General features: G+C 38.8%; 1 protein-coding gene across 4 annotated transcripts in view; it reads left to right on the top strand.

Annotated features, from left to right (window-relative positions):
• MEGF10 (multiple EGF like domains 10) overlaps positions 1-27185 on the top strand; it is a 372223-nt gene that overhangs the window by 94909 nt on the left and 250129 nt on the right. For all 4 annotated transcript variants that reach the window (XM_073802466.1, XM_073802464.1, XM_073802465.1 and 1 more), the window contains one exon: positions 16320-16451. The gene's annotated coding sequence lies outside the window, so the exon portion shown is untranslated. The remainder of the gene's footprint in view (positions 1-16319; positions 16452-27185) is intronic.

The raw sequence follows: 27185 nt of genomic DNA on the forward strand, positions 1-27185 counted from the left end.
GAGCAGTTTTAAGTTCACAGCAAAGTTGAATGGAAAATAGGGTGTATACTTGCCCCCACCCAGCTTCCTCCACTATCAACATCCTGCACGAGAGTGGTACATAAGTTTTTTTTGCTTTTAATTAATTAATTTATTTGTTTTTGGCTGCGTTGGGTCTTTGTTGCTGTGTGCGGGCTTTCTTTAGTTGCGGTGAGCGGGGGCTACTTTTCGTTGTGGTGCGCAGGCTTCTCATTCTCATTTTTCTCGTGTTGCAGAGCACGGGCTCTAGGCGTGCAGGCTTCAGTAGTTGTGGCACTCAGGCTCAGTAGTTGTGGCTCGTGGGCTCTAGAGCGCTGGCTCATAAGTTGTGGCGCACAGGCTTAGTTGCTCCGCGGCATGTGGGATCTTCCCGGACCAGGGCTCGAACCCGTGTCCCCTGCACTGGCAGGCAGATTCTTAACCACTGCGCCACCAGGGAAGCCCCCTGTATATGTTTTAATTGATGAACCTACACTGACATATAATCGCCCCAAGTCCAGAGTTTACACTAGGATTCACTCTTGGTGTTGCACAATCTATAGATTTTGACAAAAGTATAAGGACATGTGTCCACCTTTATAGTATCATACAGAATAGGTTCACTGCCCTAAAAATCCTCTGTGCTCCCCTGATTGATCCCTCTCTCCTTCCTAACCTCTAGTAATCACTGATGTTCCCTGTCTCTGTAGTTTTGCCTTCTCCAGAATGTTATATAGTTGGAATCACATAGGATATAGCCTTTTCTGATTGGCTTCTTTAACTTAGTAATATCATTTAAGATTTCTCCATATCATTCCATAACTTAATTACTTCTTTTTAGTGCTGAGTAATAGTTCATTGTCTGGATGTACCACATTTTACTTATCCATTAACCTACTGAAGGATGTCTTAATTACCTCCAAGTTATGACAATTGTGTCTAATTGTTTTGTGAATCCCTTAACTGCTTATTGTGGATATACATAATTTTACTACTTGTGTCTTTTAACCTTCCCACTCGTTTTGTATGTGGTTGATTTACTACCTTCACTGTATGCTTGCCTTTACCAATGAGCTTTTTCCTTTTGTAATTTTCATGTTTTTAGTTGTGGCCTTTTCTTTTTTACTTAGAGAAATCCCTTTAACATTTCTCGTAGAGCTGGTTTGGTGGTGCTGAACTCTTTCAGGTTTTTTTTGTTTTTTCTTTTTTTGCGGTACGCAGGCCTCTCACTGCTGTGGCCTCTCTCGTTGCGGAGCACAGGCTCTGGACGCGCAGGCTCAGTGGCCATGGCTCACGGGCCCAGCCACTCCGTGGCATGTGGGATCTTCCCAGACCGGGGCACGAACCCGTGTCCCCTGCATCGGCAGGCGGACTCTCAACCACTGCGCCACCAGGGAAGCCCTTTCAGCTTTTACTTGATGGCAATTATGAATAAAGCTACTACAAATATCCGTGTGCAGGTTTTTGTGTAAATTTCCAACTCATTTGTGTAAATAATAATAAGTGCCATTGTTGGATTGTAGGTAAGAGTATGTTTAGCTTTGTAAGAAACCACAATACTGTCTTCCAAAATAGCTGTAGCATTCTGCATTCCCACCAGTAATAAGAATTCCTGCTGCTCCACATCCGCACCAGCATTTGGTATTGTCAGTGTTCTGGATTTCTACCATCCTAATAGGTGTGTAGTGTCTTAATTTGGATTTCCCTAATGACATATGATGTTGGGCATCTTTTCATATGCTTATTTGCCATCTGTGTATCTTCTTTGGTGAGGTGTCTCTTTAGGTCATTTGTCCAATTTTTAATCGGGTTTTTACTTTTTATATTGTTGAGTTTTAGGAGTTTTCTGTGTATTTTGGATAACAGTCCTTTATTAGATGTATCTTTTGCACATAAAAACATTCTCTCAGTCTGTGGCTTGTCTTCTTATTCTCTTGACTTCTGCAAAGCGGAAGTTTTTAATTTTAATGAAATCCAGCTTATCAATTATTTCTTTCATGGATCATGCCTTTGGTGTTATATGTAAAAAGTTATCATGAAACCCAAGGACATTTAGATTTTCTTCTTTGTTATGTTCTAAGAGTTTTATGGTTTTGTATTTTATATATTGGTCTATGAACCATTTTGAGTTAATTTTTGTAAAGGGTATAAGTTCTGTGTCTAGGTTCATTTATTTGTATATGGGTATCTAGTTGTTCTAGCAGCATTTGTTGAATATTATACAATAATTGTATAATGTGATAAATATTGCTACATCTGAAATCATATTATGATATACAAATGTGTCAAAGCAATGCACTGTATACCTTACTAATGTTACATGTCAAATTTATTCAATTAAAAAAAGACTACCTTTTCTTCTTTGTCAAAGATCAGTTGACTACATTTATGTACGTCTATTCCTGGAGTCTATTTTGTTTCATTGATCTATATGTCTGTTCCTTTGCCAGTACTGCACTGTCTTGATTATTGTAGATTTATAGTAAATTTGGATGTTAGGTGGTATTCTGACTTGGTTCTTGTTCAATATAGTGTTGGCTATTCTGGATCTTTTATCTCTTCATTTAAATGTTGGATTAGTTTGTCAGCATCCACAAAATAACTTCCTGGGATTTTTATTGAAATTTCATTGAATTGATGGATTAAGTTGTGAAGAATTGACATCGGTTTGGTTTAATTTGCATTTCTCTGATACCAATTAGTTAGGCTACCTCTTTATATACTCCTTAGCATTTTGGTTTCCTTTCCTGTAAATTACTTGGTCATATCTTTTGTCTATATATATAAAGTTTTTGAAGTTCCTATCTTTTTCTAGTTGCTTTGCAAGATTTCTGTGTATGCTCTGGATATTGGTCCCTGGTTAGTTTTATACTTTGTAAATATCTTCTCCCGATCTTCTATCCATTAACTCTATCATTTTGTTCATTGACTAGAGATTCTTAATTTTGCTTTAATCAGATTCATACATTTTTCTCATTATGGTTTGTGTCTTTGGGATTTTGTTTAAAAAGTCTTTCTTCACTGCTAGGTTATGTAGATATTCTCCTATATTTCCTCCTGTTAATTTCATAGTTTTGTCTTTCACCTTTGGTTCTTTAATGTACTTGTGATCACTTTTGGTCCAAGAATTACTTTATTTTTCTACATGTAGTGAATCAATTTTCCAAATTTTGACTCCAAATAATTATTTCCCAGTTAATTTGTGGTGCTACCTGAATTGGAAATCACGTCAAACTCTGGATCTTACTCTGAATAGTACTGGGTCTGATTCTGAGCATTCTGTGCTGTTGCTTTGGCCTATTTGTTATTTCAGTGCAAACCACACTTTTCTTTTTTAATAATGGCTTCATTGTACAGCTGATAGCCTGGTTTGGCAGATTTCTGTCAAGTCTTCTTTTTCATTGTTTAGCTGTTTGTGGATGTTTGTTCATCTCTACAATTTATCTTTAACATCTTTATTGGAGTATAATTGCTTTACAATGGTGTGTTAGTTTCTGCTGTATACAAAGTGAATCAGCTATACATACACATGTATCCCCATATCTCCTCCCTCTTGCGTCTCCCTCCCACCCTCCCAATCCTACCCCTCTAGGTGGACACAAAGCACTGAGCTGATCTCCCTGTGCTATGCGGCTGCTTCCCACTAGCTATCTATTTTACATTTGGTAGTGTATATATGTCCATGCCACTCTCTCACTTCGCCCCAGCTTACCTTTCCCCCTCCCCATGTCCTCAAGTCCATTCTCTACGTCTGTGTCTTTATTCCTGTCCTGTCCCTAGGTTCATCATAACCATTTTTTTTATAGATTCCATATATACATGTTAGCATATGGTATTAGTTTTTCTGTTTCTGACTTACTTCAATCTGTATGACAGACTCTAGGTCCATCCACCTCACTACAAATAACTCAGTTTCGTTCCTTTTATGGCTGAGTAATATTCCATTGTATATATGTGCCATATCTTCTTTATCCATTCATCTGTCGATGGACATGTTTCCATGTCCTGGCTATTGTAAATAGTGCTGCAGTGAACATTGTGGTGCATTGCTCTTTTTGAATTATGGTTTTCTCAGGGTATATGCCCAGTAGTGGGATTGCTGGGTCATATGGTAGTTCTATTTTTTGTTTTTTAAGGAACTCCATACTGTTCTGCATAGTGGCTGTATCAATTTACGTTACCACCAACAATGCAAGAGGGTTCCCTTTTCTCCACACCCTCCCAGCATTTATTGTTTGTAGATTTGTTTGATGATGGACATTCTGACGGGTGTGAGGTGATACCTCATTGCGGTTTTGATCTGCATTTCTCTAATGATTAGTGATATTGAGCATCTTTTCATGTGTTTGTTGGCAATCTGTATGTCTTCTTTGGAGAAATGTCTATTTAGGTCTTCCACCCATTTATTTGATTGGGTTGTTTGTTTTTTTATTATTGAGCTGCTTGTATATTTTGGAGATTAATCCTTAGTCAGTTTCTTCGTTTGCAAATATTTTCTCCCATTCTGGGGGTTGTCTTTTCATCTTTGTTATGGTTTCCTTTGTACACAAAACTTTTAAGTTTCGTTAGGTCCCATTTGTTTATTTTTGTTTTTATTTCCGTTTCCCTAGGAGGTGAGTCAAAAAGGATCTTGCTCTAATTTATGTCATAGAGTGTTCTGCCTATGTTTTCCTCTAAGAGTTTTATAGTGTCTGGCCTTACATTTAGGTCTTTAATCCATTTTGAGTTTATTTTTGTATATGGTGTTAGGAAGTGTTCTAATTTCATTCTTTAACATGTAGCTGTACAGTTTTCCCAGCGCCACTTATTGAAGAGGCTGTCTTTTCTCGATTGTATATTCTTGCCTCCTTTATCAAAGATAAGGTGACCATATGTGCATGGGCTTATCTCTGGGCTTTCTAACCTGTTCCATTGATCTATATTTCTGTTTCTGTGCCAGTACCATACTATCTTGATTACTGTAGCTTTGTAGTATAGTCTGAAGTCCGGAAGCCTGATTCCTCCAGCTCTGTTTTTCTTTCTCAAGATTGCTTTGGCTGTTCGGGGTCTTTTGTATTTCCATACAAATTGTAAAATTCTTTGTTCTAGTTCTGTGAAAAATGCCATTGGTAGTTTGATAGGGATTGCACTGAATCTGTAGATTGCTTTGGGTAGTATAGTCATTTTCACGATGTTGATTCTTCCAATCCAAGAACATGGTATATCTCTCCATCTGTTTATATCATCTTTAATTTCTTTCATCAGTGTCTTATAATTTTCTGCATACAGGTCTTTTGTCTCCTTAGGTAGGTTTATTCCTAGGTATTTTTTTCTTTTTGTTGCATTGGTAAATGGGAGTGTTTCCTTAATTTCTCTTTCAGATATTTGGTCATTAGTGTATAGGAATGCAAGAGATTCCTGTGCATTAATTTTGTATCCTGCAACTTTACCAAATTCATTGATTAGCTCTGTAGTCTTCTGGTAGCATCTTTAGGATTCTCTATGTATAGTATCATGTCATCTGCAAACAGTGACAGCTTTACTTCTTCTTTTCAAATCTGTATTCCTTTTATTTCTTTTTCTTCTCTGATTGCTGTGGCTAGGACTTCCAAAACTATGTTGAATAATAGTGGTGAGAGTGGACATCCTTGTCTTCTTCCTGATCTTAGTGGAAATGATTTCAGTTTTTCACCACTGAGAATGATATTTGCTGTGGGTTTGTCATATATGGCCTTTATTATGTTGAGGAAGTTTCCCTCTGTGTCTACTTTCTGTAGAGTTTTTATCATAAATGCATGTTGAATTTTGTCAAAAGCTTTTTCTGCATGTATTGAGATGATCATATGGTTTTTATCCTTCAGTTTGTTAATATGGTGTATCACATTGATTGATTTACGTATATTGAAGCATCCTCGCATTCTTGGGATAAACCCCACTTGATCATGGTGTGTAATCCCTTTAATGTGCTGTTGGATTCTGTTTGCTAGTATTTTGTTGAGGATTTTTGCATCTATGTTTATCAGTGATATTGGCCTATAATTTTCTTTTTTTGTGACATCTTTGTCTGGGTTTGGTATCAGGGTGATGGTGGCCTCGTAAAATGGCTTTGGGAGTGTTCCTCCCTCTGCTATATTTTGGAAGAGTTTGAGAAGGAAAGGTGTTAGCTCTTCTCTAAATGTTTGATAGAATTCACCTGTGAAGCCACCTGGTCCTGGGTTTTTGTTTGTTGGAAAATTTTAAATCACAGTCTCAATTTCAGTGCTTGTGATTGTTCTGTTCATATTTTCTATTTCTTCGGGTTCAGTCTTGGAAGGTTGTACTTTTCTAAGAATTTGTCCATTTCTTCCAGGTTGTCCATTTATTGGCATATAGTTGCTTGTAGTAATCTCTCATGATCCTTTGTATTTCTGCAGTGTCAGTTATTAGTTCTCCTTCTTCATTTCTAATTCTGTTGATTTGAGTCTTCTCCCTTTTTTCCTTGATGAGTCTGGCTAATGGTTTATCAACTTTGTTTATGTTCTCAAAGAACCAGCTTTTAGTTTTATTGATCTTTGCTATTGTTTCCTTTATTTCTTTTTCATTTATCTCGGTTCTGGTATTATGATTTCTTTCCTTCTGCCAACTTTGGGGTTTTTTTGTTCTTCTTTCTCTAATTGGTTTAGGTGTAAGGTTAGGTTGTTATTTGAGATTTTTCTTGTTTCTTGAGGTAGGACTGTATTGCTATAAACTTCCCTCTTAGAACTGCTTTTGCTGCATCCCATAGGTTTTGGGTTGTCGTGTCTCCATTGTCATTTGTTTCTAAGTATTTTTTGATTTCCTCTTTGATTTCTTCAGTGATCTCTTGGTTATTTCATAGCATGTTGTTTAGCCTCCATGTGTTTGTATTTTTTACAGATTTTTCCCTGTAATTGATATCTAGTCTCATAGTGTTGTGGACAGAAAAGATACTTGGTACAATTTCAAATTTCTTAAATTTACCAAGGCTTGATTTGTGACCCAAGGTATGATCTATCCTGGAGAATGTTCCATGAGCACTTGAGAAGAAAGTGTATTCTGTTGTTTTTGGATGGCATGCCCTATAAATATCAGTTTAATCATGTTTAATGTGTCATTTAAAGCTTGTGTTTCCTTATTTATTTTCATTTTGGATGATTTTTCCATTGGTGAAAGTGGGGTGTTAAAGTCCCCTACTATTTTTGTGTTACTGTCGATTTCCCCTTTTATGGCTGTTAGCATTTGCCTGTGTATTGAGGTGCTCATATGTTGGGTGCATAAATATTTACAATTGTTATATCTTCTTCTTGGATTGATCCCTTGATCATTATGTAGTGTCCTTCTTTGTCTCTTGTAATATAGTCTTTATTTTAAAGTTTATTTTGTCTGATATGAGAATTGCTACTCCAGCTTTCTTTTGATTTCCATTTGCATGGAATATCTTTTTCCATCCCCTCACTTTGGTCTGTATGTGTCCCTAGGTCTGAAGTGGGTGTTTTGTAGACAGCATATATACATGTCTTGTTTTTGTATCCATTCAGCCAGTCTGTGTCCTTTGGTTGGAGCATTGAATACATTTACATTTAAGGTAGTTATTGATATGTATGTTCCTATTACCATTTTCTTAATTGTTTTGGGTTTGTTATTGTAGGTGTTTTTCTTCTCTTGTGTTTCCTGCCTAGAGAGTTTCTTTAGCATTTGTTGTAAAGCTGGTTTTGTAGTGCTGAATTCTCTTAGCTTTTGCTTGTCTGTAAAGGTTTTAATTTCTCTGTCGAATCTGAATGAGATCCTTGCTGGGTAGAGTAATCGTGGTTGTAGGTTTTTCCCTTTCGTCACTTTAAATATGTCCTGCCACTCCCTTCTGGCTAGCAGAGCTTCTGCTGAAAGATCAGCTGTTAACCTTATGGGAATTCCCTTGTATGTTATTTGTTGTTTTTCCCTTCCTGCTTTTACTAATTTTTCTTTGTATTTAATTTTTGATAGTTTGATTAATATGTGTCTTGGCATGTTTCTCCTTGGATTTATCCTGTATGGGACTCTGCACTTTTTGGACTTGATTGACTATTTCCTTTCCCATTTTAGGGCAGTTTTCAACTCTAATCTCTTCAAATATTTTCTCAGTCCCTTTCTTTTTCTCTTCTTTTTCTGGGACCCGTATACTTCAAATGTTGGTGCAATTAATGTTGTCCCTGATGTCTCTGAGACTGTCCTCAATTCTTTTCATTCTTTTTCCTTTTTTCTGCTCTGTGGCAGTTATTTCCACTATTTTATCTTCCTGGTCCCTTATCCGTTTTTCTGCCCCAGTTATTCTGCTATTGATTCCTTCTAGAGAATTTTTAATTTCATTTATTGTGTTGTTCATCATTGTTTGCTTGCTCTGTAGTTCTTATAGGTCCTTGTTAAACGTTTCTTGTATTCCCTCCATTCTATTTCTAAGATTTTGTGTCATCTTTACTATCATTGCTCTGAATTCTTTTTCAGGTACACTGCCTATCTCCTCTTCATTTGTTTGGTCTGGTGGGTTTTTACCTTGCTCCTTCATCTGTTGCATATTTCTCTGTCTTCTCATTCTGTTTAACTTAATGAGGTTTCCTTTTCACAGGCTGCATGTTTGTAGTTCCCATGGTTTTTGGTGTCTGCCCCCAGTGGGTGAGGTTTTGTAGGCTTTCTTGTGGAGGGGACTGGTGCCTGTGTTCTGGTGGGTGGGGCTGGATTTTGTCCTTCTGGTGGGCAGGGCCGCGTCTGGTGGTGTTTTGGGTTGTCTTTGAGCTTAGTATGACTTTAGGCAGCCTCTCTGCTAATGGGTGGGGTTGTGTTCCTGTCTTGCTAGTTGTTTGGCGTGGTCTTCCAGCACTGGAGCTTGCTGGCTGTTGGGTGGAGCTGGGTCTTAATGTTGAGATGGAGATCTCAAGAGCTTTCGCTGATTGATATTACATGGGGCCAGAGGTCTGCTGTGGTCCAATGTCCTGGACTTGGCTTTCCCATCTTGGAGGCTCAGGCCTGACACCTGGCCGGAGCATTAAGACCCTGCCAGCCACAGGGCTCAGAAGAAAAAAATGATAAAAAAAACCCCAACAAACTGATAGAACCCCAAAACAAATAGTAAAAGCAAAACTAAACAGACAAAAATAGCACAAAGAAACATACACACACTCATAAAAAGCAAGCAAACAAACAAACAAACCAAAAAAACGAACAGTCAGAACCCTAGGACAAATGGTATAAGCAAACCTAAACAGACAAAATCACACAGAGACACATATACATACACACTCACAAAAAGAGAAAAAATATATAAAAAAGTAAAGGAGAGAGCAACAAGACCAATAAACAAATCCACCAATGATAACAAGCACTCAAAACTAAACTAAGATAAATATAAAAACCAGAAACAAAACAGATGCAGAAAGCAAACCCCAAGCCTACAATTGCTCCCAACGTCTACCGCCTCAGTTTTGGGAACATTCGTTGTCTATTCAGGTATCCCACAGACGCAGGGTTCATCAAGTTGATTGTCGGCATTTAATCCACTGCTCCTGAGGCTGCACGGAGAAATTTTGCTTTCTCTTCTTTGTTCGCACAGCTCCTGGGTTTCAGCTTTGGTTTTGGCCCTGCCTCTGCATGTAGGGCACCCTCAGGCATCTGTTCCCCACCCTGACCAGAGGGGGATAAAGCCATGGCTGATTAGGGCTCTCTTGCTCACTCATGCCAGGGAGAGGGAGGGGTACAGTAGTCATAATTGGAATGCGGGGCAAGCCTGTGGTGGCAGAGGCCAGCGTGACATTGCAACAGCCTGAGGCGTGCCGTGTGTTCTCCTGGGGAAGTTGTCCCTGGATCATGGGACCCTGGCAGTGGCGGGCTGCACAGGCTCCCAGGAGGGGAGGTGTGGATAGTGACCTGTGCTTGCACACAGGCTTCTTGATGGTAGTGGCAACAGCTTAGCATTTCATGCCTGTCTCTGTGGTCTGAGCTGATAGCCATGGCTCGCACCCGTCTCTGGAGCTCATTTAGGCAGTGCTCTGTATCCCCTCTCCTTGCACATCCTGAAACAATGGTCTCTTGCCTCTTAGGCAGCTCCAGACTTTTTCCCTGACTCCCTCCTGACCAGCTGTGGTGCACTAGCCCCCTTCAGGCTGTGTTCATGCCACCAACCCCAGTTCTCTCTCTGGGCTCTGACCTTTGAAGCCCGAGCCTCAGCTCCGAGCCGCCACCCGCCCCGGCAGGTGAGCAGACAAGCCTCTCAGGCTGGTGAGTGCTGGTCGGCACCGATCCTCTGTGCGGGAACCTCTCCACTTTGACCTCTGCACCCCTGTTGCTGTGCTCTCCTCCATGGCTCCAAAGCTTCCTCCCTGTCCACCACCCGTCCCCACCAATGAAGGGGCTCCCTAGTGTGTGGAAACTTTTCCTCCTTCACAGCTCCCTCCCAGAGGTGCAGGTCCGGTTTCTATTCTTTTGTCTCTGTTAATTCTTTTTTCTTTTGCCCTACCCAGGTATGTGGGGATTTTCTTGCCTTTTGGGAAGTCTGAGGTCTTCTGCCAGCGTTCAGTAGTTGTTCTGCAGGAGTTGTTCCATATGTAGATGTATTTTTGATGTATTTGTGGGGAGGAAGGTGATCTCCATGTCTTACTCCTCTGCCGTCTTGAAGGTCTCCCCTTATAGAATTTTTAGACTCAATTTATAAATTCTTCAAAAAATGCAACCAGCATTTTGATTGGTATTGCACTGAATATGTAGATCAAGTTGAGGATATTTATCATCTTTATAATATTAAGTCATCTCATTCAAGAATTTGAATTGTCTCTCCTTTCATTCAGATCATCTGTATATTCTTTTTTTTTTTGCCGTACATGGGCCTCTCACTGTTGTGGCCTCTCCCGTTGTGGAGCATAGGCTCCGGACGCACAGGCTCAGCGGCCATGGCTCACGGGCCCAGCCGCTCCGCGGCATGTGGGATCTTCCCGGACCGGGGCACGATCCCGTGTCCCCTGCATCGGCAGACAGACTCTCAACCACTGCGCCACCAGGGAAGCCTAAGATCATCTGTATATTCTTCATTGAATCTTTAATTTTTCTCCATGACAGTCTTTTCTAAATTAATTCCTAGATACTATATAGTTTTGAACTGTGAATGTCACTTTATCTTTATTTTATAATGTGCCTTTTATGATTTTGTAAGTTTAAAGTATTTAAGTTGATATTGTATCTAGCAACCATGCTGAGCTATCTGAATAGTTATGTTATTTGGGGGCTTGAAGAAACAGAATATATTGTTTAGTAGTTGTGGATGCCAGACATCTAAAATCAGTAACACTGTACCAACATCAAGGTGTGGGCAGGGCCACACTCCCTCTGGAAACTCTAGGGGAAAATCTGTTCATTGCCTCTTCCACCTTCTGATGGCTGCCAGCATTCCTTGGCTTGTGGCCACATCACTCCAATCTCTGCCACCATGGTTACATTGCTTTCTCTCTTGTATATATCAAATCTCTCTCCGTCTCCCTCTTATAAGGATACATGTGTTTGCATTTAGGGCCCACACGTATAATCCGACATAATCTCTTCATCTCAAAATCCTTAATTTATTCATATATGCAGATTTTTTTCAGATAAGGTAAAGTGTACAGGTTCTAAGGAATAGCATCTTGTATCTTTAGGGGCCATTATTCAGCCTACTATGCTTTCTCAACTTGGTAAAATATATATAATTCAGCTCCCAATATTGCATATTACTTAATGAAGAGACACTGAGGCATTCCCACTAAAGTCAGGTACTAGAGAGGAATCATACAACTCCTATGTAACATTATTTTGAAGCTCTTACCTATTTTAATTAGACAAGAGAAAATAATTGCAGGATATAATAGTTGGACATGAAGAGTTAGAACTCTATTTTCAGATGACATGATTAGACATGTGGAAAATCCAAAAGAATTAATTAAAAGTGACCTCAAATAAAACAATTTAGTAATGTAGCAGCTTATAAAATTAACATTCAAAATCAATAACATTCATAATAGAAACAAAAACCAATTACAAAATGTAATGGAGGAGAAGATCCTCTTATGATTTAAAAAAAAAAATTGCAAAGGTAAAACTTAATTAGAGGTATCCAGAACCTACATGAGGAAAATAAACCTGAAAGTTATAAAAGTTGATTTCAACAAATGGAAAAATGTGCCTCTTTCTTGGATAGAAAAACTCAACATCATTTAAAAATATGTTTTCTCTATTTTTATTTATAAATTTATGAAATGCCCAATAATGGTATCATCAGATTTTTTCCCCCTGTAGCAACACGATATGATTATAAAACTTGTCTGAAAAAACAAACAGGGAAGAATGGTTAAAACATCCTGAAAGAGAACAGCAATTGGGTGAGAGAATGGGAGGGTTTGCAGTTACATTACAGCAAACCACAAACGCTTTATAATTAAGACAGTTTGGTATTGACACATTAATAGACAGACAAGTGGGACAAGAGAGTGATGAGAAATAGAATAATATGCATATGGAAATTTAGTATATAATAAAGGGAGCATCTCAAATCAGTAAGGATAAGATACATTTTTAAAAATAAATATTTTTAATAATAGAAGATTGTGGTTTACTTACAGAAAGATTAGCACACTTAAGAAAATTCAGCATAGTAGTTGTCAATGGAACTCAGCTGACCAAACTATTAAAGCATTGTTTCTTGCTTTATAGCTCTGGACTGAAATCACAGATAATGGTTTCATTGTGTTCACTTTAAACTAGAGATACAAACTGTTTAATAAGTGAAATTGAGATGCTGTGTAGCCAGTGTTGTGCTGATAAATGTTTAATACATACACATATACACGTGTTTGTGTGTATGTATCAATATCTATATCTACATCTATACACATATATATGCATGTATATATGTATACTATTAATTTTACTGATATAAAGGATATTTAGTAATTTATTAATAGTAATAAAATATACAATATTCTGTATTGTCAACACCATATAATTAATTGATTCTCACAGAATGCTTTCTTTGATTTTTGCCAAATTCTTATTCATAACCAACCTATGGTTGTAATTGTTGAGTGTAGCTTTCATGTGAATGTAGGTTGATATTTTCATTTACATTAATAAGTAAGCTGAAAGTGAAATGACAATGTTGAATCTTGACTTATTTGTGAAGGACATGAGTGACTTCTTTGCTGAATTGGATAATAGGTTCCAACTACTGGAAGATTATTTCTCAATTTTTTGTGCTATTCACAGTGTAACAGCTACAGACAAATGCACTTTTAAGATGAATCTACATTGTTGACATTTTCTCCATCATTGTCTTAAGTCTAGGCCAGAGGTCAGCAAACTTTTTCTGAGGGTCACATGGGAAATACTTTAGACTTTTGGGGCCATTTAGTATCTGTTGCAACTATTCACCTCTGCCATTATAGCACAAAAACATCCACAGATAATAGGTCAAAAAATGGGTGTGGTTGTGGTCCAGTAAGTTTTATTTACAAAAACAAGTGGCAGGTTGGATTTGGCCTACTGGCCATAGTGATCTCTATAGTATACAGTCAACAAAACAATAACTTAAGCCCCGATTTTGGCACTGCCAACTTTCATGATGTGAATACTACCACCATAGCCAATTTCATGCTAGCAATATGATTTTTAATACTGAGTTGAGAGATGTACAGCAGCATGCCATTCTAGAGTCTTACCACCACAGACAAAAATAACCCCAAGAACCTTGATAATAGTAAAATGTATTAAAATAATCAGGAAGTGATGAGTTTTGAATATTTATTAACTTTGCTTTGAACATGATTTATTTCATTGTACGTTTATATAATTTATTTTGTAATAATGGCTGTGTTTAACAATCAGCTCACAAAATTCCTGAAAATTTAACAATCAGCTCTTGTGAGCTGTCATGAGCCAGCTACAGCACACCACTGTGTGTAGCCATGTGGGAATAGAGAAAATTGGATTCATTATTTACAATATATACCAGAATAAATTCCAAATGGATCAGAAACACAAACATAAAAATAAGATGAAACCATGCAAGTACAAGGCAAGACATGGATGAATTCCTCTATAAAATGGGAGTAGGGAAAACTTTCCAGACTATGGCTTGAAAGCCAGAGGTATTAAGGGAAATGAGATAGATTAGCTTCAGAAAATGAACTGAGGATTATTCTTTCTTTTTGCATTTTCTGGAACGACTTATGTAATAGGAATTGTGTTTTTAACAGTTTGATAGAGTCAATTTTAAAAGCATCCAGGCCTAGAGCAATTTGGGATGGAGTTTTAACTACCAATTAAATTTCTTTGATCCTTGTAGGTCTATTTTAAATTCCTTTTTTATTCTTGTACCAGTTGACGTCTTATGTTTTCTAGGAATTTATCCATTTTATCTGTTTGTTTTTTAAATCTGCAGTTATTTCCCCATCTTCATTTTGATCTGTGTTTTATTTACTTTCGTTGTCTCTTTTTCCTCTTGATCAGTCTTATCAGAGGTTTATCTTGGTAATGTTTTCAAAGTAGAACTTTAGTTTTATTAATTTCCTCTACTAAGAAAAGTCATTATATTGTTTCTTTTCCTTTATTATATCCTTTTTCTTCTTTGGGTTTGCTTTGATGTTCTTTCTTATAACTTCCTGAGTTGGATGTTTAGCATATTTTTCTTTTTAAATATTTATTTATTTAAATAAATAAATATTGGCTGTGCCGGGTCTTAGTTGAGGTATGCAGGGTTGCGGACTTCTTAGTTGCGGCATGCATGTGAGATCTAGTTCCCTGCAAGGATCGAACCCAGCCCCCTGCTTTGGGAGTGCAGAGTCCCCCCACTGGACCAATGGGGAAATCCCTCTTTTCAACTTTTATTGTTTCCTGATAAGCATATTTAAAGGTGTAAATGCTCCTTCAAACACTGCTTTAGGTATGTCCCACACATTTTGTGTCTTCATGTTCATTCAATTCTAGATAGTCTCTCATTTTGATTATAATTTAATTTTTAACCTATGAGTTATTTAGTAACATGGTATTTTCAAAATATAGGACATTTAAAAAACCTTTCCTGTTACTAATTTCTAATATTAATTCATCTGCATGATATTGTTCCTGGCAAGTTTATTGAGACTTCCTATAGGCCTAATCTGTTAGTTTAAACATGTGTATGCTTCTAAAAATGTGTATTTGCTATTTGTTGCATGAACTACTATAGCATATGTATCAAAGCATATATATTATACATAGCATACCACTGAACATTCATATCAAAGATCTGAACAATATAATTAATAGGATAAGCCCACTAATTATACTGTTTAGATAAGGGTCTGCTTAATTTTTGTTTGCTTAATACATTTTTGATAGTTTGGTTTTAAAAGCTCCAACTATTTATATGTTTCTCTCCATATGCTGTCAGTTACTGTGACCTATTGTTAGGTGCATACATGTTTGTGATGGTTATCTCTTCTCACTCTATTTTTTGTTTACCTTTTACCTTAATTTTTTTTTTTAATCCACTATTATGATTGCTATTCCAGCCTTCTTTCATGGTTTTGGGGTTCTTTTTCTTCCTGTCTTGAACTCTTTCATTTTCAACCTTTTTGTGTCTTTTGGTTTTCAGAATTTTTCTCATACACAACATATGTTTGGATTTTGTTTTTATTTCTTAATACCCTCAGAAAGTATTTTTCTTTTTATTTGTGAGTTAAATCCACTTACATTTACTGTAATTTCTTTTATATTAGAAATTATTTCTCCCACCATATCTTGTATTTCAATTTATTGCATTTTCTGCTGGCTCAAAAAATTATTCTATTTTTGTTCAAGTGTAGCTGCTTAAGACCCTTACTCATGTTTACTTATCCTATTACTTTCTTAAATTTATCAATGTCTGTATATCCAAGGAAATTTTTAAAACTTCCAGAAATAATGAAGAGATCATCAACTAGAATAAGAATCAAATTGAACAGTGGGTGCAAGATGACAAATGGGAAAGATACTTTTTAAATATTAAAAGAAAATAAATTTGAACCTAGAATTTTATACCCAGCCCAATTCTTTCAAATGTAATGACTTTAAAAAATATACATATACACATATTTATACATATATGTGTATGTGTGTATACATACATACATACATACACACATGTATATTCATTTCACTTCCAATGCTGAAGCCTTAAAACTACAGAACAGGTAGTTGGGAAGGGAAGATGGAAGTCAGGTGGGGGTGAGCAGGACAAGTTGGAATCCTTATAGAGGCACAAGCTGGAACCTGTGAACAGACTGAAACTTATGTTAGTTCTTGTTACCTCTAACCTTGAATATATGTGTTTCTTGCAGAAATCGGGGGCTTTTATCACCATGGCCAAACACACACCTGCTTCAGGAATCAGAGAACCTTAAGGGGATCTATGGAAGGTGGAGCATTTGGAGGCTCCACTGCTTCTTCACACCAGTGAAGTGAGGTGGCAGGTAAGTGACAACAACTTTAGAACCTTTCACAGAGATCTTGCTTATGGCCCACCCTAACTGGAAACACACAAGAAAGGGGATTTTGGGAAAGGGAGTTCAGCCTAGCTAAGCTGACACAGCACAAAGCCATGGCTCACAGGTGTTGGCCCTTTTCCTTCCACCATCTACATCTCCTAGCTTCTTTGTATTTTTTGTCTCTTTGTCTCCTGATGACCTCTGGGAGAGTTTCTCAATCTGATCTTCCAACTCAGTGATTTATTCACCTTTGTCCATCTTGCTATGTATCTTATCTATTGCCTTTTTCACTCTAGCTATTACATATTTCATACCTACTTCTCAGTTTAGTCCTTTCTTATGTTTTCTTGTTCTTGCTTAACATTGCTGGTATCAGCCTTAGCCTCTTAATATATTCAGCATAATTATTTTAATTTCTTGGTCCATTTCCTCTTACAATCCTATATAATTTAGATGGTTTATACTGTTGAGTTTGTTGTCTTTCTTGTATAGTAGTTGTATTCCTTCTATGGCTTTCTGGTTATTTCTTTGAAAGAACTCCTCTTCCCCTTTGATATCAGTTACTACACAAGGTTCTGTGCTGGGAAATGGCTACAACCCAGCCTTCAGTTGATGTACCTGTAGGTGAAACAAAGCCAGGGAAGAGAGCCTCATAGAACTGATGGTGATCATTCTAATTTTCCATCATCTACAAATAACTTCTCTAGTATGTCTTTCCCATTTAAACTCTCTAGAAGTAATCTCCATAGATTCACTCTCCCTGCCCTAGGGGTTTGGAGAATACCCAAAGGTAACTGGTCAGTACACACCACCCTTTCCATCCCTCCTTTCTCCTGCAGGGCTTTTGCACATCTCTTATTGTACCCTCCTGACCCCTGCAGCCGTGACTGTTGCTGCCAGTTTCTTCGGTGATTGGCGGTCTGTCACCGTCCCCGGTGGCGAGAAGCGAGAACAGACGAGACCCTCTCCTTTCTCCTGTGGCTCTTCTTACAGCCACCTTAGCTGCCTTCCCTGGCCGGCTGAAGCCTTCTCTCCTTTCACTCATACCCCCACCCCTCCGCAGCCCTCACTAACACTTCTGAGTCTTCAGACTCCCCAGGGACTTCTCATAGGGTTGTATTTTATTCATTTTTAGTCATTAGATCCTCAAATCCGAGTTCCCTCCAGCTTCTATAGTTTCTCTAGGGTTGATTTTTGGGAAGCAGCCAATGGCCAGTGTAGTTTGTCATTTTGACAGGATTAGAGAATGGTTTCTAGAATGAACAGGTGTACCATAAAAAGGGGAGAATTAGAGACAGCAGATGTATGAGTTTTAAGGACAGAAAGGCTACAAGTGCACACCAAGAGTTGCTTTTTTCTGTGTTTAATTTTTAAAATTTATCTATCTATGTGTAACTATGTAAATGTATTTATGTATGTTTGCATATATATGTGACTTTAAAAGTGAAATAATGCTGTCAGGCTTATAATGAAAACAGCAGTCTTCACCCCTTCCTGCTCCAAACTTCTGCTCCCTCAAGGCAACATATTTCGATATTAAAAAAAAACTGTTTATTCTGGTGTTTACTTCCACATTCTAAGTAACATGCTTATATTACTGTTTCTTGATTTTTAAATGTTAGCTATTATCTTTGGTTTCCTAATGTACAAGATGGGAACTTGTACCCGATGTATTTTCCCTTCCAATGAGTTCTCTTCCCCTTCTTACTCCAACTCCTAATATAATTACATCACTGCTTTCATTTAATATTGAGTGTTTACACTATCATGCCCACATAAACACTATTTACAGTTAAGACCTGCAGCATCCTAAGATTATATTTCCTTCCTTAAATAACTTTTTATTTTCTTAGGGTTAATACTTGTCTCTCCCCATTCCCACCACCATAGTTCAGTGCTCTCTATAAACTGTCCTAATTCTCTGATGGAGTTGTTGGATAGTTTCAGGTGAAAACATCAGGTGATCTACCTGATTCTTCCCCTCCCCATTCCCATCCCTTTCGTACAAGCGCCATCTTCCTGCTCACACTAGAGTGCTAGTTAAACCTTCCCTTTACCATCATCTTGAAACTTCCCTTGCCCGCCTCCCTGTATGAGATCTCCTATTCCCTAATTTTGTATCTCCTTATTTCTTCATTCATTCCCTTGTTTGGTGATGAAACTAATATTTTCTGGTCGCTTCCTAAAAAAGAGTCCATAAGAGGTAAAAGTTCAAGTCTGCGTGCAGTGGTCATTTATTATTCAGGCTGCCCCACATTTTTGAACACCCCTTTCCCATTGTTTTAATAGTTTCCCACATTATAAATTCTGCATTCTTAAAGAAAGACATTTTTCAGGTCATTTTCTAGTTGTTGGATTGCAGACACGTGGCTTTGATTATACTTGTCAGCTGCATCTTTGCCAGAGTCAGAATCTGGATCCAGAACTGGATTACTTGGGAAAGAGGTAGGGCCTAAGGCTTCCACTTGGCAGGTGCAGCAGCACAGCAGGGCTCTGAAGTGATGGCAGAGACAGAGGTAGGACCTGGAACCAGTGCCAGCAGCCTCCTGGCTTGGTGGTTTCTGTGAGAGGCAGTGACTCCCTCACTGGGCAGCTCTGTGCCATGGTACTCGGGTGTCACTCGTGGAAACACAGTCCATTTCCTCCACCTCAGTCTGTGAATTCTGTCTCATAGCTAGTCCTTTTGGCTTAAACTGATATCTCAGTCTGTTAGGACTGCTATAACAGAATACCACAGACTGGGTGGCTTAAAATCAACAGAAATTTATTTCTCACAGTTCTGGAGGCAGCATGCTTGGGTTCTGGTGAGGACCCCCTTCCAGGTTGCAGACTGCCAACTTCTTGCTGTGTCCTCACATAGCAGAAGGGGCAAGGGAGCTTTCTTGGGTCTCTTTTATAAAAGGTATTAATCTCATTCATGAGGGCCATTCACCACCCTCCTGATACCATCACACTGGGCATTAGGATTTCAACATACAAATTTGGGGGAGACACTAATATTCAGACCATAGCAACTGGCTAGAATAACTTCTGCTATATTAAACTAGCCTGGCTAATATGCCTTGCATGCCTAAAGGTATCTTTATTCTACTGTAAGATATAAGGGTTTGATTGAGACTAGAATTCTAATTAGAAAATAATTTCCCTCAAAAACTGGAAAGCATTTCTCCATTACCTCTGGCTTCTATTGTTATTGCTTAGAAGTCTGAAGTTGCTCTTTTTCCTGAATCTACATGTGATTCACTTCTCTCCAAAGCTTTTTTGTTTATCTTAAAGTAGTATTTAATTTAAAGTTTTTCTTTTTATTATTATTTTTTTTTTGCTGTACGCGGGCCTCTCACTGTTGTGGCCTCTCCTGTTGCAGAGCACAGGCTCCAGACGCGCAGGCTCAGCGGCCATGGCTCACGGGCCCAGCTGCTCCGTGGCATGTGGGATCTTCCCGGACCGGGGCACGAACCCGTGTCCCCTGCATCGGCAGGGGGACTCTCAACCACTGCGCCACCAGGGAAGCCCTAAAATTTTTCTTTTTTTGTTATCAAATCTACAAATGGTCATATTTTAAAGTCAAATAGTTCCAGATGTTGTTTTATGAAAAAAATTATTTTCTGACTTGGTGCCCCCATTTCCTTATGATAGGAAGCAGCCACTTTTACTAGTAGTATATATGAATATATAGTTAAATGCATTTTTAGCCCATGTGAAATGGATCCCAGGAAGTTTTTCAAAATTCTCACATTTGACTATTATTCACTTTTTCAAGAAAACATTACAGATAAAAGAAGATGACTGCCTTGTATATAAACAGACTGTAGGATATAGATGTTAGAGATCACATAATAACAATTGTTGGTGAGATTTTCCTGTCTTTTTACTCATTTGGTGGTAGAATCTGAATCTGGGCTGGGGCCTGAAATAGAAGGAGCTTCTATTTCTAGGGGTTGGCTCCATGAATGAGAGGTCTTTGAGTTTCCTGAAATCAGCATCCAGGATGGGACTCCTGACCTTGGAAAAGGTGGGGTAGTGAAATCTTAAGAGCTGCACTTGAAAGTCCAGGAAGGTTGTTGTGGAGCTTCTTGGCCGAGCCTAGCACTGTGGGATTGGGCTCCCCCTCCAGGGAACCTAGAGGAACCACTAGAGGCTGGGTAGGCGGTACACTGCAGAGGCCAGCCTCAGCTGATCACCTTCTATTCTATTTAAGCACCTTCAGAAACAGCAGCATCGGGCAGAGGAAGCCACTCCAGGCTGTCCAGGCTTCAGCTGCAACTTCATCTGCCTTCCCTGTGCCTGCTCACTCCAAGCCAACCAGCTTTGGTAGCAGTGGTGAAATTCTCCAGCCATAATGGAGTGCATTTGGCTCCAAAATAGCAAAGTAGTAGGATAGAAACAAACAGGATTCCCTCCTTAGACTTTTTAGCATCTTGGAATCCTGGAATTTCTACATGTATGGAAGGGATGAGGGGATCCAAGAGATAAACTAATTTCCTGCTAATATGGACACTGGGGGCTCCAGTGCATCATCAGGGACCCTCCTGAGGCAAGATTGGCTGTTATTCAACAAACAACCTGTGAAGTAATATGTACTGGTTACACAAATTATATTTTACCGACACTATCTTTCGGTTTCTCTTGACACTAACAACTCTGGTTACCTGCTGTATGGACTGAATATTTGTGTCTCCCCCCACCCCCCAAATTCATATGTTAAAATCCTAATCCCAATGTGATGGTATTAGGAGGTGGGCTTTGGGGAGGTGATTAGGTCATGAAGGTGGAGCCCTCATGAATGGGATTAGCGACCTTATAAAAGAGGCCCCAGAGAGCTCTTGTCCCTTCCTCCATGTGAGGACATGATGAAAAGACTACTGTCTATGAACCAGGAAAGCAGGTTCTCGCCAGATGCCAAATCTGTAGGCACCTTGATCTTGGACTTCCCAGGTTCCAGAAATGTGAGAAATAAATATTTCTTGTGTGAGCCACCCAGTTCATGGTATTTTTGTTATAGCAAAACAAGACCCCTGTGATTTAATTTTTTTTTTTTAATTTTTAGTGGTTGAAGATGAGAGGTTGGGGAGCACAAAGTGGGAGGGACTAGACCTGCCTTTATTTTTCTTTGTCCAGAGTTCCATCCCAAGTTGCCCCTGTTGAACCAAGAGAGTTTCCACACCTCACAAAGCTAAATTTGAATCCACTTTGCATATTTCTTCTATGCAGAATAGGACGTTTTATCAAAGATAGGGAAGAAAAGGTTAACAGCTTTAAAGGTGGACATAAGGAGCTCTGACCTTAGTTTCCCTGAACAATAGCCCAAAACAAAAATACTAAAAAAAAAAAAAAATCCCCAAGCCATAAAACAAAACACCCAGAACAAACAGAAGCACTTGGTGAATCGTTAGATTCCTGTACCAGGGTGAATAATACAGTTTCCACAAACAATGATGAGCCTGATCAGAAACTCAGAGCAGCGTTGGCCGCGGAAGATTTTCTGAAAATGAAAAGAGGCAAATAGCCCAAACCAGGCCACACATCTGTGACCCTTGCTAAATGGCTTGTTTGCTCCATCACAGCTGTTTTCAAGGTCCTGGAAGTCAGTTCCTTTGCTTAATCCAAGGTGAATTGGACCCACAGAGTCTTTCAGTCACACACAGTCCTGCCATAGTCATATTTGCACAGACGTTGTGTCAGCTGTCCTGATTCCTTGGATGATGTGAGGCTGTAGCTATGACTGTGAATAATGAAAGACACATTCTTCCTTTGTAGTTAGAGAGAAAGGGCACCAAAGAACAGATCCATATATTAAATGGAAGGTATAGGTTGGAAATGAACAAATGGATTCCAATAAGATAAGGGAGATTACTTAAATTTGATAGCAAGTGGTTATAGCTTGAAGATATTCGAATATGAGAGGTTCTAGTCAAGCATTTTTTACTAGAAAAAGCAAATCTCTAAAGTAAGCAAAAGTAATCAGAATGTATCAGCTCAAGAGAGAACAAGATATGGCACTTGGAAAGAAAAGGTAATAATGGCAATAATAATGTTCAGCTTCTGTTATTTTTTGAGGCTGGTTCAATAAAATGTAACGTAACATTAGCAGTTTCTTGGAAAAAAACCAGTCAACTGTTCTTCTCTTTTATCTATGGCTCCATATTCCACATAAATTATTCACTGCTGTCGTTAGTTCCTCATAGTTGGTGCATCCCCAAAGAATTCTGTGATGTTAAGTAACAATGAAAGTAAAATTTGTTATATGTTATTTGTTAACTAAAGCTTTATTTATAAATGATCATCCATTTGTTTTTAACCTAAATGCTTCCTCAATTTCAACTATTGGTTTCACTCCATTCAAATCTAGGATTCTTACTATGTATGCTGTAGTCTGGTATATTATGCCATCTTTTTCAATTCAAAATATCCTAGTCACGGAAACAGTGATTTTTCCACATTGCTTGCTAACCTGTTACCTTTCCACAGCCTTGGAGGGATGGCTGTATAATGTGTTACGCTGAGAACAAAATCAAGTTGAGGCAGTGTCTTCTAGGTGTTTCTGTTTAATCAAGCTGGGTATCAGAACCCTAACATCAGCTTGGGTTTATCTGGTCCAGTTGTCTGTATGATAATTCTGAGGATCTTTTTAACTGAGGACTTTATAAAGATAATAAAATGATTTTTTGAGAATAATTGAAACCAAAGCCCTGGAATTAAAACTAACTAATTAAAACTAATAATTAGTTTTAATTTATATTTGGCATTAATATAAACAACAAACTGTAAACTATCACAAGTGGAATTTGATCTCATTTTCCAGTCCTCCCTCCTCTGTATGAATGGCTCAGGGAGTTTTTTCTGTTAACATATCTCTTCTGCTGAGCTCCCCTCTTCCTCATCAACAGTCCATGCTTTTCAATGTCCCTGGCCCCCTGTGCTGGGATGGGCCCATATTGCAGTTTCTCTGGCTCTATGTATGTCAAGTCTAAAGTTTGCTTCAAGTCTAGGCTGTATCCATTGTTATGGTAGACCTGCTTGAGTGTGGGATGCTCTAGAAAATACTGATGTCCTACTGTACTTGAGTATCTGGGAGCACCTATGGATTCTGTGCCAGTCCCTCCATTCTTTCCTTCTCAGCAAGCACTGTCCTGCTTCCACCCTCCCTTCTCCAGCTGTGGTGTAGTCCTCTCGCTGTTGTCTTGGATGATGTGCAGGATTCTAGTCACCTTCTTTTGGCTGAAAGAGTGTCTCCCTCATGGAGATAAGGTGAAATAAATTCCTCCACTCAGTGGTACCAAGATATTTCCTGCTCAGTGCCGTTAAACATCCCCCAAACTACAGCGGATCAGGAGATGTACGATTACTGTCTACAGAACTTGCAAGGAAACCACTTAGACATGAGGATGTGTGTTGTGGAATTAGGGAGAATGGCTCACACCTCCATCACCAACAAAACTCTCTCCCTCCCTCCCTCTTTCCCTTCCTTCCTTTCTTCCCTTCTTATTCCTTTCAATTGCTTTGGAAAGAAGTTTGACTTATCACATACTGGACATGGAGGTGGTGGCTTATTAACCCATATTCCCACACATTTTCAGTCTTGACTCTGCATCAGAATAATATCTAACGGCTTAAAAAAAAAAGAAAAAGATTAGAAGTTTCAGCCCTACTTTTAAACTACTGAAATAGAATCTCTGGGGATGAGACTCAGAAGTCTGTATTTTGAAAAATCTCCAGTCTTTAAAATATATGCAGCCAGATTTGAGAATCCACAGCCTGAATGTTGCCTGCTATAACAATGATGTATCAAGTACTACAGCGGATTGCACTGGTTGTGTTAGAGTTAGTTTAGTTTACCTCTCTCTTTGATGGCCTGGCTTGAGGGACAGGATAGTGACAAGGTTAAGAGTATAAATGGTTACATAAGACTGCCAAAGTTCAAATTCTTATTCTACCCCTGGGTGTTTTATTGAGCAAATTATTTAATCTCTTCATGTCTCAGTTTATTCATCTGTAAAGTGGCATTAAAAATAGTACTTTTCTCATAGCACTGTTGGATGATTAAATAAGATGAGAAAAGTAAAGCGCTAAGAACAGCACCTGACACACAGTAAAGGCTGTCAAAATATCAGCCATTGCCATTATATGGTCATGCTTGAATCATAAGGGTCTCCTGGAGTTTGAAAAGACTTTAAAAGATGATCTAATCCTCAGGCAGTTGGATATTATTATGATTCCCATTTTACAGATTAGAAAGCTCAGGTTCTTTTTTTTTAAAATGTCTTTATTGGAGTATAATTGCTTTACAATGGTGTGTTAGTTTCTGCTTTATAACAAAGTGAATCAGCTATACATATACATATATCCCCATATCTCTTCCCTCTTGCATCTCCCTCCCTCCCACCCTCCCTATCCCACCCCTCTAGGTGGTCACAAAGCACTGAGCTGATTTCCCTGTGTTATGTGGCTGGAAAGCTCAGGTTCTTAAGTGATGTGCTTGCCCAAGATGATTCAGGATGAAAATAACAATTATAATAACAAAAACAATAACAAGTAGTATCTATTGTGTTTACAACATGCCAAACACTGTATTAAGTGTTTGATGTACTTAACCCAGTACATTAACCCAGTACATTAACCCAGTGCTTTTCAACCTTTAACATGCACACACAGTTACCTGGGGATCTTGTTAAAATGTAGATTCTGATTCCGTAGGTCCAGGATGGGTCACAAGATTTCTTCATTTCTAACAACTGATGGTGGCTCTGCTGGTCCAAGACTCACCCTTTGAATAACATGGGTTTAACCTGCACAACAGCCCTGTCTGATGGGTTCTAGTTTTTGTCCTTATTTTATGTACAATAAACTTAGGTTGTGAGGATAAATAACTTCCTCGAGGTCGCAGGGCTTGGAGCTGTAGTAATGGGGCTTGGACTGATTGTCCCGTTGCAGAGCCTGCCTCCTTCCCCATCCCGCCTGACTTCATTCATGCGTATGTGACAGGGGATCTATGCCACTTGGCAGATGTAGAGCAAATGCCATATGTTTCCCAAAGTTTTAAATTCATGTGTCTACTTAAAGCAGAGACACTGATGGTGTGTTTTATATATTTTTAATTGTTCATTACACCCCTGGCCCTTTCAGCTAGAGTGACCCATTTATGTCTGTGGCTTCTCTTGAACAAAAAAGAAAGTCCTAAATTCCAGCTGATGGTAAACCTCATGCTCAGGTCCCTCCTGAGCTATAACACTCACTTCCACCCTTTTAAATCCTGACCTTATTTGATCTGAACCCTTTTCACCGAGGTTAGAATTCTTGGCTCTATATACTTAGATTGGATCCTTCACCCTCCTGTACTGTTTTGGACTTAGCCTGTGCAGCAGACTCAGAGATGCACTGCTTAGGCCCCCTTTGAAGAAAGAGCTTGTTGCCTAGCATCAGGAGTGCTTCCAGCTGTTAACCTCTTCAAGTCTGCTTCAGCTCAGAAGCCCAGGCCAGCTCTTCTCCCAGGCCTGGCCATTTCTACTAATGATGTCCCCTTTATGGGCACCCTTTGCTCAGAGCTCCTCTCCAGGCTGGCAGTGACTTTGTGAGGTTGGCATCATCATCTGACAGCTCCCACACCCAATCCTACTTTCTTTATTTCTTTTCACAAATACCACTCCCCAGCATAGTAAACCTTTTGCACTTCTAACTCCATCTCAGTGTCTGTTCCCCAGAGGTTCCAACCAACACCTCCCACCACTCAGCTAAGTGAGAGCTCTTGCTCAGCCTAACCCAAGTTATCAACCCCAGCTGCTGCCTGGGTAGACCTGGCCTGGTACGTGGTAGACATCTATGCCCAGGCAGGCGCTTGATTATATATAATCACTCAATAGACAGGTGCATATTGAGTAACCATTGGGTACTCATACCTTCATAAGCATAATCACCTCTTCTAAATGTCTCAGATAAAGGAGAAATGTGGCAAATTTAGATACCATGCCTCTATTTAGCCTTTGGTTCCTATGGTAATTGTTTGCTAGAGGTTAAAATTTAGCGATTATATACTACGTCTTAGGATCATTGGGTGCTGCCTACGTAATTATAGGGTTGTGATATAGTGAGGAAAAACAGATGTCACCAAAATAAGATAAGAAGTGACTAGCTATGTCTATGGTGGAAAAAATACAGGGACCATGAGTCAGCAACGTTGAACTGCAGTTCAAAAAGTAAATCACATATTGGATACAGAAAAATAAACAGAGAAAAAGATTGAGGGGCTTTTTAGTTTGGTTTTTGTTTGTTTTTTGGGTTTGGGTGGGTTTTTGTTGTTTTGTTTTTTGGCTATTTATTAATACTACACAGAATCCTGGGTCTTGGTTCTAATTTCAGATGGGGAGTTGTCAACATGATTTAATTGGTTGGGCTCTCAGAGCCCCCTCCCTAATCCCCCCCATATCCATGTATTCCTATATCGAAGAGTTTGGAGTTTTGAATAAAGGGGCAGGTAGAGAAGTGAATGGTAATTTTTGAGTATGAGCTGTTCCCCGGAAGTGCAGGCCTATGTCACTACTGTTTAGATGTGTTTGGCTGTCAGTGGAGAGGTGATGAAAAGAAGTTCTGGATGTCCAGAGGACGGAATGAGATCTTTCCATCTCTGCAGAAGGAGAAATGACTGCGAGATGGAAACCGTGTTGGAAACGAAGTAAAAGACAAGTCCAATTTTGATTAAAGCAGATTTTGGCTACCATAGCTTAA

The sequence above is a fragment of the Tursiops truncatus genome, chromosome 3 (genome assembly GCF_011762595.2).
Source record: "Tursiops truncatus isolate mTurTru1 chromosome 3, mTurTru1.mat.Y, whole genome shotgun sequence".
NCBI lineage: Eukaryota > Metazoa > Chordata > Mammalia > Artiodactyla > Delphinidae > Tursiops > Tursiops truncatus.